The following is a 12,134-nucleotide window of genomic DNA, read 5'->3' on the forward strand; positions in this document are numbered from 1 at the left end:
CCTCATGGTGTCCTGCGCTATGCAACATTTTGATGTGAAGCAGAAAGCTGCCAATAGGGCTCTGGGGGTATAGCTCAGTGGTTAGAGCATTTGACTGCAGATCAAGAGGTTACTGGTTCAAATCCAGGTGCCCCCTCGTTACCATTTAGGCTCAATAATTAAAAATCTCTTCCTCCACAGTTGCTCTGTGTTCATTAGCAATAATGCTGCTTCAGAGCCACTTTTCACCAACTGTCAATCCTTGTGGTGATGAAGCTGTAGATTGTTTATTTCGGTGATAGAGTCAGCGCAAACTGCAGTGAGAAAAGTGAAACAGCAATTTTAGTGTTGGTTTAGGGATAAATGTAACCCAGGACCATGGCTGAGCTCCCTTGACCTTCTTCAAATAATGCCATGAGATCTTTTACACCCACCAGAGCTGACAGACAAGCCTCGGTTGAATGTGTCGCCTGAAAAATGGCCCTTGCAACAAGCCAGCACTTCCCTCAGACCTAAACTGAAGTGTTAGCCTGGATTATGTACTCAAGTCTTTGGAGTGGGCAAGCTTGAACCCACAACATTTTGACTCACTAGTGCGAGTGCTACCACTGAGCTTCAGCTGATGAATAGGGCGAGCAGCCTGAGCAAACATTCTCAGAGCGAGGTCGTGCACCAAGAAAAGTGGGAGATTTTTAAATATTTGCAAAAGTTTCCACTGGCAGTGCACTACCCACCTCTTTTTCCCACAGCAGAATCCTGTCCCCAGATGGGCATTAATCCTGCGCACAGACCAGCGAGACCTTCCCCCATATTTTAATGACCTGGTGCCAGGAATGAGGCCGTGGGCATGGAGCGGGGCACCTCAGGAGCGGGTGAATATCCGGCTGGGCTGCAAATGTGCCCCAATTAAGAGAGGGTGGGGCTTGTGTGTAAATCTCAGGGCATTCTCGGTTGGATCATTCGGTTGCGAAGTTCATGGGACATTGGCTTGTGAGAGGGCTATAGCTCAGTGGTAGAACATTTGACTGCAGATTATAGAAGTTCCTGGTTGATATATAAATATCTCCTCATGAACTCCTATGTTATCACAGAGAACGATAGTTATACCCGCCGTCCGCTACACCATGTCCATAGTTACGATAGAAAGATATAATACTGAAGGAGGCCTTTAGCTCCATTGTGCCTGCACCGTGTGTTTGGCAGAGCTGTTCAATTAATCCCACTCCACTTCCCTTACCCCATAGCCCTGTAGATGTTTCCCCTTCAAGGATTTATCCAATTCCTTTTTGAAAGTTACCATTGAATCTGCTTCCACCACCCTTGCAAACAGTGTATTCCAGACCACAACAACTCGCTGTGTAAAAAAATGTCTCCACATGTTGCCTTTTTTTCCCTTGTCAATCACCGTAAATCTGTGTCCTCTGGTTACTGGCCCTTCTGCCACTAGAAACAGCTTAATTTGCACAATAAAAAACTTCCATGATTTTGAACAGCTGAAAAATAACTCTGCATAAAATTTCTTGCCAATTTTGAAAGAAGGGTGAGGAGTCTCTTTAAAGCAATGGTTACCTTTATCTAATATTTGTTTGACATGACCCCGTCATCTTCCTATCCCTCATGGTGTCCTGCGCTATGCAACATTTTGATGTGAAGCAGAAAGCTGCCAATAGGGCTCTGGGGGTATAGCTCAGTGGTAGAGCATTTGACTGCAGATCAAGAGGTCCCTGGTTCAAATCCAGGTGCCCCCTCATTACCATTTAGGCTCAATAATTAAAAATCTCTTTCTCCACAGTTGCTCTGTGTTCATTAGCAATAATGCTGCTTCAGAGCCACTTTTCACCAACAGTCAATCCTTGTGGTGATGAAGCTGTAGATTGCTTATTTCGGTGATAGAGTCAGCACAAACTGCAGTGAGAAAAGTGAAACAGCAATTTTAGTGTTGGTTTAGGGATAAATGTAACCCAGGACCATGGCTGAGCTCCCTTGACCTTCTTCAAATAATGCCATGAGATCTTTTACACCCACCAGAGCTGACAGACAAGCCTCGGTTGAATGTGTCGCCTGAAAAATGGCCCTTGCAACAAGCCAGCACTTCCCTCAGACCTAAACTGAAGTGTTAGCCTGGATTATGTACTCAAGTCTTTGGAGTGGGGTAGCTTGAACCCACAACATTTTGACTCACTAGTGCGAGTGCTACCACTGAGCTTCAGCTGATGAATAGGGCGAGCAGCCTGAGCAAACATTCTCAGAGCGAGGTCGTGCACCAAGAAAAGTGGGAGATTTTTAAATATTTGCAAAAGTTTCCACTGGCAGTGCACTACCCACCTCTTTTTCCCACAGCAGAATCCTGTCCCCAGATGGGCATTAATCCTGCGCTCAAACCAGCGAGACCTTCCCCCATATGTTAATGACCTGGTGCCAGGAATGAGGCCGTGGGCATGGAGTGGGGCACCTCAGGAGCGGGTGAATATCCGGCTGGGCTGCAAATGTGCCCCAATTAAAAGGGGGTGGGGCTTGTGTGTAAATCTCAGGGCATTCTCGGTTGGATCATTCGGTTGCGAAGTTCATGGGACATTGGCTTGTGAGAGGGCTATAGCTCAGTGGTAGAACATTTGACTGCAGATTATAGAAGTTCCTGGTTGATATATAAATATCTCCTCATGAACTCCTATGTTATCACAGAGAACGATAGTTATACCCGCCGTCCGCTACACCATGTCCATAGTTACGATAGAAAGATATAATACTGAAGGAGGCCTTTAGCTCCATTGTGCCTGCACCGTGTGTTTGGCAGAGCTGTTCAATTAATCCCACTCCACTTCCCTTACCCCATAGCCCTGTAGATGTTTCCCCTTCAAGGATTTATCCAATTCCTTTTTGAAAGTTACCATTGAATCTGCTTCCACCACCCTTGCAAACAGTGTATTCCAGAACACAACAACTCGCTGTGTAAAAAAATGTCTCCACATGTTGCCTTTTTTTCCCTTGTCAATCACCGTAAATCTGTGTCCTCTGGTTACTGGCCCTTCTGCCACGAGAAACAGCTTAATTTGCACAATAAAAAACTTCCATGATTTTGAACAGCTGAAAAATAACTCTGCATAAAATTTCTTGCCAATTTTGAAAGAAGGGTGAGGAGTCTCTTTAAAGCAATGGTTAGCTTTATCTAATATTTGTTTGACATGACCCCGTCATCTTCCTATCCCTCATGGTGTCCTGCGCTATGCAACATTTTGATGTGAAGCAGAAAGCTGCCAATAGGGCTCTTGGGGTATAGCTCAGTGGTAGAGCATTTGACTGCAGATCAAAAGGTCCCTGGTTCAAATCCAAGTGCCCCCTCATTACCATTTAGGCTCAAGAATTAAAAATCTCTTTCTCCACAGTTGCTCTGTGTTCATTAACAATAATGCTGCTTCAGAGCCACTTTTCACCAACAGTCAATCCTTGTGGTGATGAAGCTGTAGATTGCTTATTTCGGTGATAGAGTCAGCGCAAACTGCAGTGAGAAAAGTGAAACAGCAATTTTAGTGTTGGTTTAGGGATAAATGTAACCCAGGACCATGGCTGAGCTCCCTTGACCTTCTTCAAATAATGCCATGAGATCTTTTACACCCACCAGAGCTGACAGACAAGCCTCGGTTGAATGTGTCGCCTGAAAAATGGCCCTTGCAACAAGCCAGCACTTCCCTCACACCTAAACTGAAGTGTTAGCCTGGATTATGTACTCAAGTCTTTGGAGTGGGGTAGCTTGAACCCACAACATTTTGACTCACTAGTGCGAGTGCTACCACTGAGCTTCAGCTGATGAATAGGGCGAGCAGCCTGAGCAAACATTCTCAGAGCGAGGTCGTGCACCAAGAAAAGTGGGAGATTTTTAAATATTTGCAAAAGTTTCCACTGGCAGTGCACTACCCACCTCTTTTTCCCACAGCAGAATCCTGTCCCCAGATGGGCATTAATCCTGCGCACAGACCAGCGAGACCTTCCCCCATATTTTAATGACCTGGTGCCAGGAATGAGGCCGTGGGCATGGAGCGGGGCACCTCAGGAGCGGGTGAATATCCGGCTGGGCTGCAAATGTGCCCCAATTAAGAGAGGGTGGGGCTTGTGTGTAAATCTCAGGGCATTCTCGGTTGGATCATTCGGTTGCGAAGTTCATGGGACATTGGCTTGTGAGAGGGCTATAGCTCAGTGGTAGAACATTTGACTGCAGATTATAGAAGTTCCTGGTTGATATATAAATATCTCCTCATGAACTCCTATGTTATCACAGAGAACGATAGTTATACCCGCCGTCCGCTACACCATGTCCATAGATACGATAGAAAGATATAATACTGAAGGAGGCCTTTAGCTCCATTGTGCCTGCACCGTGTGTTTGGCAGAGCTGTTCAATTAATCCCACTCCACTTCCCTTACCCCATAGCCCTGTAGATGTTTCCCCTTCAAGGATTTATCCAATTCCTTTTTGAAAGTTACCATTGAATCTGCTTCCACCACCCTTGCAAACAGTGTATTCCAGACCACAACAACTTGCTGTGTAAAAAAATGTCTCCACATGTTGCCTTTTTTTCCCTTGTCAATCACCGTAAATCTGTGTCCTCTGGTTACTGGCCCTTCTGCCACTAGAAACAGCTTAATTTGCACAATAAAAAACTTCCATGATTTTGAACAGCTGAAAAATAATTCTGCATAAAATTTCTTCCCAACTTTGAAAGAAGGGTGAGGAGTCTCTTTAAAGCAATGGTTAGCTTTATCTAATATTTGTTTGACATGACCCCGTCATCTTCCTATCCCTCATGGTGTCCTGCGCTATGCAACATTTTGATGTGAAGCAGAAAGCTGCCAATAGGGCTCTGGGGGTATAGCTCAGTGGTTAGAGCATTTGACTGCAGATCAAGAGGTTCCTGGTTCAAATCCAGGTGCCCCCTCGTTACCATTTAGGCTCAATAATTAAAAATCTCTTTCTCCACAGTTGCTCTGTGTTCATTAGCAATAATGCTGCTTCAGAGCCACTTTTCACCAACTGTCAATCCTTGTGGTGATGAAGCTGTAGATTGTTTATTTCGGTGATAGAGTCAGCGCAAACTGCAGTGAGAAAAGTGAAACAGCAATTTTAGTGTTGGTTTAGGGATAAATGTAACCCAGGACCATGGCTGAGCTCCCTTGACCTTCTTCAAATAATGCCATGAGATCTTTTACACCCACCAGAGCTGACAGACAAGCCTCGGTTGAATGTGTCGCCTGAAAAATGGCCCTTGCAACAAGCCAGCACTTCCCTCAGACCTAAACTGAAGTGTTAGCCTGGATTATGTACTCAAGTCTTTGGAGTGGGGTAGCTTGAACCCACAACATTTTGACTCACTAGTGCGAGTGCTACCACTGAGCTTCAGCTGATGAATAGGGCGAGCAGCCTGAGCAAACATTCTCAGAGCGAGGTCGTGCACCAAGAAAAGTGGGAGATTTTTAAATATTTGCAAAAGTTTCCACTGGCAGTGCTCTACCCACCTCTTTTTCCCACAGCAGAATCCTGTCCCCGGATGGGCATTAATCCTGCGCACAGACCAGCGAGACCTTCCCCCATATGTTAATGACCTGGTGCCAGGAATGAGGCCGTGGGCATGGAGTGGGGCACCTCAGGAGCGGGTGAATATCCGGCTGGGCTGCAAATGTGCCCCAATTAAGAGGGGGTGGGGCTTGTGTGTAAATCTCAGGGCATTCTCGGTTGGATCATTCGGTTGCGAAGTTCATGGGACATTGGCTTGTGAGAGGGCTATAGCTCAGTGGTAGAACATTTGACTGCAGATTATAGAAGTTCCTGGTTGATATATAAATATCTCCTCATGAACTCCTATGTTATCACAGAGAACGATAGTTATACCCGCCGTCCGCTACACCATGTCCATAGTTACGATAGAAAGATATAATACTGAAGGAGGCCTTTAGCTCCATTGTGCCTGCACCGTGTGTTTGGCAGAGCTGTTCAATTAATCCCACTCCACTTCCCTTACCCCATAGCCCTGTAGATGTTTCCCCTTCAAGGATTTATCCAATTCCTTTTTGAAAGTTACCATTGAATCTGCTTCCACCACCCTTGCAAACAGTGTATTCCAGACCACAACAACTCGCTGTGTAAAAAAATGTCTCCACATGTTGCCTTTTTTTCCCTTGTCAATCACCGTAAATCTGTGTCCTCTGGTTACTGGCCCTTCTGCCACTAGAAACAGCTTAATTTGCACAATAAAAAACTTGCATGATTTTGAACAGCTGAAAAATAACTCTGCATAAAATTTCTTGCCAATTTTGAAAGAAGGGTGAGGAGTCTCTTTAAAGCAATGGTTACCTTTATCTAATATTTGTTTGACATGACCCCGTCATCTTCCTATCCCTCATGGTGTCCTGCGCTATGCAACATTTTGATGTGAAGCAGAAAGCTGCCAATAGGGCTCTGGGGGTATAGCTCAGTGGTAGAGCATTTGACTGCAGATCAAGAGGTCCCTGGTTCAAATCCAGGTGCCCCCTCGTTACCATTTAGGCTCAATAATTAAAAATCTCTTTCTCCACAGTTGCTCTGTGTTCATTAGCAATAATGCTGCTTCAGAGCCACTTTTCACCAACAGTCAATCCTTGTGGTGATGAAGCTGTAGATTGCTTATTTCGGTGATAGAGTCAGCACAAACTGCAGTGAGAAAAGTGAAACAGCAATTTTAGTGTTGGTTTAGGGATAAATGTAACCCAGGACCATGGCTGAGCTCCCTTGACCTTCTTCAAATAATGCCATGAGATCTTTTACACCCACCAGAGCTGACAGACAAGCCTCGGTTGAATGTGTCGCCTGAAAAATGGCCCTTGCAACAAGCCAGCACTTCCCTCAGACCTAAACTGAAGTGTTAGCCTGGATTATGTACTCAAGTCTTTGGAGTGGGGTAGCTTGAACCCACAACATTTTGACTCACTAGTGCGAGTGCTACCACTGAGCTTCAGCTGATGAATAGGGCGAGCAGCCTGAGCAAACATTCTCAGAGCGAGGTCGTGCACCAAGAAAAGTGGGAGATTTTTAAATATTTGCAAAAGTTTCCACTGGCAGTGCACTACCCACCTCTTTTTCCCACAGCAGAATCCTGTCCCCAGATGGGCATTAATCCTGCGCACAGACCAGCGAGACCTTCCCCCATATGTTAATGACCTGGTGCCAGGAATGAGGCCGTGGGCATGGAGTGGGGCACCTCAGGAGCGGGTGAATATCCGGCTGGGCTGCAAATGTGCCCCAATTAAAAGGGGGTGGGGCTTGTGTGTAAATCTCAGGGCATTCTCGGTTGGATCATTCGGTTGCGAAGTTCATGGGACATTGGCTTGTGAGAGGGCTATAGCTCAGTGGTAGAACATTTGACTGCAGATTATAGAAGTTCCTGGTTGATATATAAATATCTCCTCATGAACTCCTATTTTATCACAGAGAACGATAGTTATACCCACCGTCCGCTACACCATGTCCATAGTTACGATAGAAAGATATAATACTGAAGGAGGCCTTTAGCTCCATTGTGCCTGCACCGTGTGTTTGGCAGAGCTGTTCAATTAATCCCACTCCACTTCCCTTACCCCATAGCCCTGTAGATGTTTCCCCTTCAAGGATTTATCCAATTCCTTTTTGAAAGTTACCATTGAATCTGCTTCCACCACCCTTGCAAACAGTACATTCCAGACCACAACAACTCGCTGTGTAAAAAAATGTCTCCACATGTTGCCTTTTTTTCCCTTGTCAATCACCGTAAATCTGTGTCCTCTGGTTACTGGCCCTTCTGCCACTAGAAACAGCTTAATTTGCACAATAAAAAACTTGCATGATTTTGAACAGCTGAAAAATAACTCTGCATAAAATTTCTTGCCAATTTTGAAAGAAGGGTGAGGAGTCTCTTTAAAGCAATGGTTAGCTTTATCTAATATTTGTTTGACATGACCCCGTCATCTTCCTGTCCCTCATGGTGTCCTGCGCTATGCAACATTTTGATGTGAAGCAGAAAGATGCCAATAGGGCTCTGGGGGTATAGCTCAGTGGTAGAGCATTTGACTGCAGATCAAGAGGTCCTTAGTTCAAATCCAGGTGCCCACTCATTACCATTTAGGCTCAATAATTAAAAATCTCTTTCTTCACAGTTGCTCTGTGTTCATTAACAATAATGCTGCTTCAGAGCCACTTTTCACCAACAGTCAATCCTTGTGGTGATGAAGCTGTCGATTGCTTATTTCGGTGATAGAGTCAGCGCAAACTGCAGTGAGAAAAGTGAAACAGCAATTTTAGTGTTGGTTTAGGGATAAATGTAACCCAGGACCATGGCTGAGCTCCCTTGACCTTCTTCAAATAATGCCATGAGATCTTTTACACCCACCAGAGCTGACAGACAAGCCTCGGTTGAATGTGTCGCCTGAAAAATGGCCCTTGCAACAAGCCAGCACTTCCCTCAGACCTAAACTGAAGTGTTAGCCTCGATTATGTACGCAAGTCTTTGGAGTGGGGTAGCTTGAACCCACAACATTTTGACTCACTAGTGCGAGTGCTACCACTGAGCTTCAGCTGATGAATAGGGCGAGCAGCCTGAGCAAACATTCTCAGAGCGAGGTCGTGCACCAAGAAAAGTGGGAGATTTTTAAATATTTGCAAAAGTTTCCACTGGCAGTGCACTACCCACCTCTTTTTCCCACAGCAGAATCCTGTCCCCAGATGGGCATTAATCCTGCGCACAGACCAGCGAGACCTTCCCCCATATGTTAATGACCTGGTGCCAGGAATGAGGCCGTGGGCATGGAGCGGGGCATCTCAGGAGCGGGTGAATACCCGGCTGGGCTGCAAATGTGCCCCAATTAAGAGAGGGTGGGGCTTGTGTGTAAATCTCAGGGCATTCTCGGTTGGATCATTCGGTTGCGAAGTTCATGGGACATTGGCTTGTGAGAGGGCTATAGCTCAGTGGTAGAACATTTGACTGCAGATTATAGAAGTTCCTGGTTGATATATAAATATCTCCTCATGAACTCCTATGTTATCACAGAGAACGATAGTTATACCCGCCGTCCGCTACACCATGTCCATAGTTACGATAGAAAGATATAATACTGAAGGAGGCCTTTAGCTCCATTGTGCCTGCACCGTGTGTTTGGCAGAGCTGTTCAATTAATCCCACTCCACTTCCCTTACCCCATAGCCCTGTAGATGTTTCCCCTTCAAGGATTTATCCAATTCCTTTTTGAAAGTTACCATTGAATCTGCTTCCACCACCCTTGCAAACAGTGTATTCCAGACCACAACAACTCGCTGTGTAAAAAAATGTCTCCACATGTTGCCTTTTTTTCCCTTGTCAATCACCGCAAATCTGTGTCCTCTGGTTACTGGCCCTTCTGCCACTAGAAACAGCTTAATTTGCACAATAAAAAACTTCCATGATTTTGAACAGCTGAAAAATAACTCTGCATAAAATTTCTTGCCAATTTTGAAAGAAGGGTGAGGAGTCTCTTTAAAGCAATGGTTACCTTTATCTAATATTTGTTTGACATGACCCCGTCATCTTCCTATCCCTCATGGTGTCCTGCGCTATGCAACATTTTGATGTGAAGCAGAAAGCTGCCAATAGGGCTCTGGGGGTATAGCTCAGTGGTAGAGCATTTGACTGCAGATCAAGAGGTCCCTGGTTCAAATCCAGGTGCCCCCTCGTTACCATTTAGGCTCAATAATTAAAAATCTCTTTCTCCACAGTTGCTCTGTGTTCATTAGCAATAATGCTGCTTCAGAGCCACTTTTCACCAACAGTCAATCCTTGTGGTGATGAAGCTGTAGATTGCTTCTTTCGGTGATAGAGTCAGCACAAACTGCAGTGAGAAAAGTGAAACAGCAATTTTAGTGTTGGTTTAGGGATAAATGTAACCCAGGACCATGGCTGAGCTCCCTTGACCTTCTTCAAATAATGCCATGAGATCTTTTACACCCACCAGAGCTGACAGACAAGCCTCGGTTGAATGTGTCGCCTGAAAAATGGCCCTTGCAACAAGCCAGCACTTCCCTCAGACCTAAACTGAAGTGTTAGCCTGGATTATGTACTCAAGTCTTTGGAGTGGGGTAGCTTGAACCCACAACATTTTGACTCACTAGTGCGAGTGCTACCACTGAGCTTCAGCTGATGAATAGGGCGAGCAGCCTGAGCAAACATTCTCAGAGCGAGGTCGTGCACCAAGAAAAGTGGGAGAATTTTAAATATTTGCAAAAGTTTCCACTGGCAGTGCACTACCCACCTCTTTTTCCCACAGCAGAATCCTGTCCCCAGATGGGCATTAATCCTGCGCACAGACCAGCGAGACCTTCCCCCATATGTTAATGACCTGGTGCCAGGAATGAGGCCGTGGGCATGGAGTGGGGCACCTCAGGAGCGGGTGAATATCCGGCTGGGCTGCAAATGTGCCCCAATTAAAAGGGGGTGGGGCTTGTGTGTAAATCTCAGGGCATTCTCGGTTGGATCATTCGGTTGCGAAGTTCATGGGACATTGGCTTGTGAGAGGGCTATAGCTCAGTGGTAGAACATTTGACTGCAGATTATAGAAGTTCCTGGTTGATATATAAATATCTCCTCATGAACTCCTATTTTATCACAGAGAACGATAGTTATACCCACCGTCCGCTACACCATGTCCATAGTTACGATAGAAAGATATAATACTGAAGGAGGCCTTTAGCTCCATTGTGCCTGCACCGTGTGTTTGGCAGAGCTGTTCAATTAATCCCACTCCACTTCCCTTACCCCATAGCCCTGTAGATGTTTCCCCTTCAAGGATTTATCCAATTCCTTTTTGAAAGTTACCATTGAATCTGCTTCCACCACCCTTGCAAACAGTACATTCCAGACCACAACAACTCGCTGTGTAAAAAAATGTCTCCACATGTTGCCTTTTTTTCCCTTGTCAATCACCGTAAATCTGTGTCCTCTGGTTACTGGCCCTTCTGCCACTAGAAACAGCTTAATTTGCACAATAAAAAACTTGCATGATTTTGAACAGCTGAAAAATAACTCTGCATAAAATTTCTTGCCAATTTTGAAAGAAGGGTGAGGAGTCTCTTTAAAGCAATGGTTAGCTTTATCTAATATTTGTTTGACATGACCCCGTCATCTTCCTGTCCCTCATGGTGTCCTGCGCTATGCAACATTTTGATGTGAAGCAGAAAGATGCCAATAGGGCTCTGGGGGTATAGCTCAGTGGTAGAGCATTTGACTGCAGATCAAGAGGTCCTTAGTTCAAATCCAGGTGCCCACTCATTACCATTTAGGCTCAATAATTAAAAATCTCTTTCTTCACAGTTGCTCTGTGTTCATTAACAATAATGCTGCTTCAGAGCCACTTTTCACCAACAGTCAATCCTTGTGGTGATGAAGCTGTAGATTGCTTATTTCGGTGATAGAGTCAGCGCAAACTGCAGTGAGAAAAGTGAAACAGCAATTTTAGTGTTGGTTTAGGGATAAATGTAACCCAGGACCATGGCTGAGCTCCCTTGACCTTCTTCAAATAATGCCATGAGATCTTTTACACCCACCAGAGCTGACAGACAAGCCTCGGTTGAATGTGTCGCCTGAAAAATGGCCCTTGCAACAAGCCAGCACTTCCCTCAGACCTAAACTGAAGTGTTAGCCTCGATTATGTACGCAAGTCTTTGGAGTGGGGTAGCTTGAACCCACAACATTTTGACTCACTAGTGCGAGTGCTACCACTGAGCTTCAGCTGATGAATAGGGCGAGCAGCCTGAGCAAACATTCTCAGAGCGAGGTCGTGCACCAAGAAAAGTGGGAGATTTTTAAATATTTGCAAAAGTTTCCACTGGCAGTGCACTACCCACCTCTTTTTCCCACAGCAGAATCCTGTCCCCAGTTGGGCATTAATCCTGCGCACAGACCAGCGAGACCTTCCCCCATATTTTAATGACCTGGTGCCAGGAATGAGGCCGTGGGCATGGAGCGGGGCACCTCAGGAGCGGGTGAATATCCAGCTGGGCTGCAAATGTGCCCCAATTAAGAGAGGGTGGGGCTTGTGTGTAAATCTCAGGGCATTCTCGGTTGGATCATTTGGTTGCGAAGTTCATGGGACATTGGCTTGTGAGAGGGCTATAGCTCAGTGGTAGA

General features: G+C 45.5%; 8 non-coding genes across 8 annotated transcripts; all 8 read left to right on the forward strand.

The window, feature by feature from the left end:
• Positions 1-63: 63 nt before the first annotated feature.
• trnac-gca (transfer RNA cysteine (anticodon GCA)) lies at positions 64-136 on the forward strand. The gene has a single exon. It is a non-coding gene; the product is annotated as a tRNA-Cys (tRNA).
• Positions 137-1,655: 1,519 nt separating this feature from the next.
• On the forward strand, positions 1,656-1,727 carry trnac-gca (transfer RNA cysteine (anticodon GCA)). The gene has a single exon. It is a non-coding gene; the product is annotated as a tRNA-Cys (tRNA).
• A 1,519-nt stretch (positions 1,728-3,246) lies between these two features.
• Positions 3,247-3,318, forward strand: trnac-gca (transfer RNA cysteine (anticodon GCA)). The gene has a single exon. It is a non-coding gene; the product is annotated as a tRNA-Cys (tRNA).
• Positions 3,319-4,837: 1,519 nt separating this feature from the next.
• Positions 4,838-4,910, forward strand: trnac-gca (transfer RNA cysteine (anticodon GCA)). The gene has a single exon. It is a non-coding gene; the product is annotated as a tRNA-Cys (tRNA).
• Positions 4,911-6,429: 1,519 nt separating this feature from the next.
• Positions 6,430-6,501, forward strand: trnac-gca (transfer RNA cysteine (anticodon GCA)). Its single transcript has one exon. It is a non-coding gene; the product is annotated as a tRNA-Cys (tRNA).
• Positions 6,502-8,020: 1,519 nt separating this feature from the next.
• On the forward strand, positions 8,021-8,092 carry trnac-gca (transfer RNA cysteine (anticodon GCA)). The gene has a single exon. It is a non-coding gene; the product is annotated as a tRNA-Cys (tRNA).
• Positions 8,093-9,611: 1,519 nt separating this feature from the next.
• On the forward strand, positions 9,612-9,683 carry trnac-gca (transfer RNA cysteine (anticodon GCA)). The gene has a single exon. It is a non-coding gene; the product is annotated as a tRNA-Cys (tRNA).
• Positions 9,684-11,202: 1,519 nt separating this feature from the next.
• Positions 11,203-11,274, forward strand: trnac-gca (transfer RNA cysteine (anticodon GCA)). The gene has a single exon. It is a non-coding gene; the product is annotated as a tRNA-Cys (tRNA).
• The last annotated feature ends 860 nt before the right edge of the window (positions 11,275-12,134 follow it).

Source organism: Somniosus microcephalus, chromosome 24, assembly GCF_052327205.1.
Source record: "Somniosus microcephalus isolate GS21.2 chromosome 24, FLI_Smic_1.0, whole genome shotgun sequence".
NCBI lineage: Eukaryota > Metazoa > Chordata > Chondrichthyes > Squaliformes > Somniosidae > Somniosus > Somniosus microcephalus.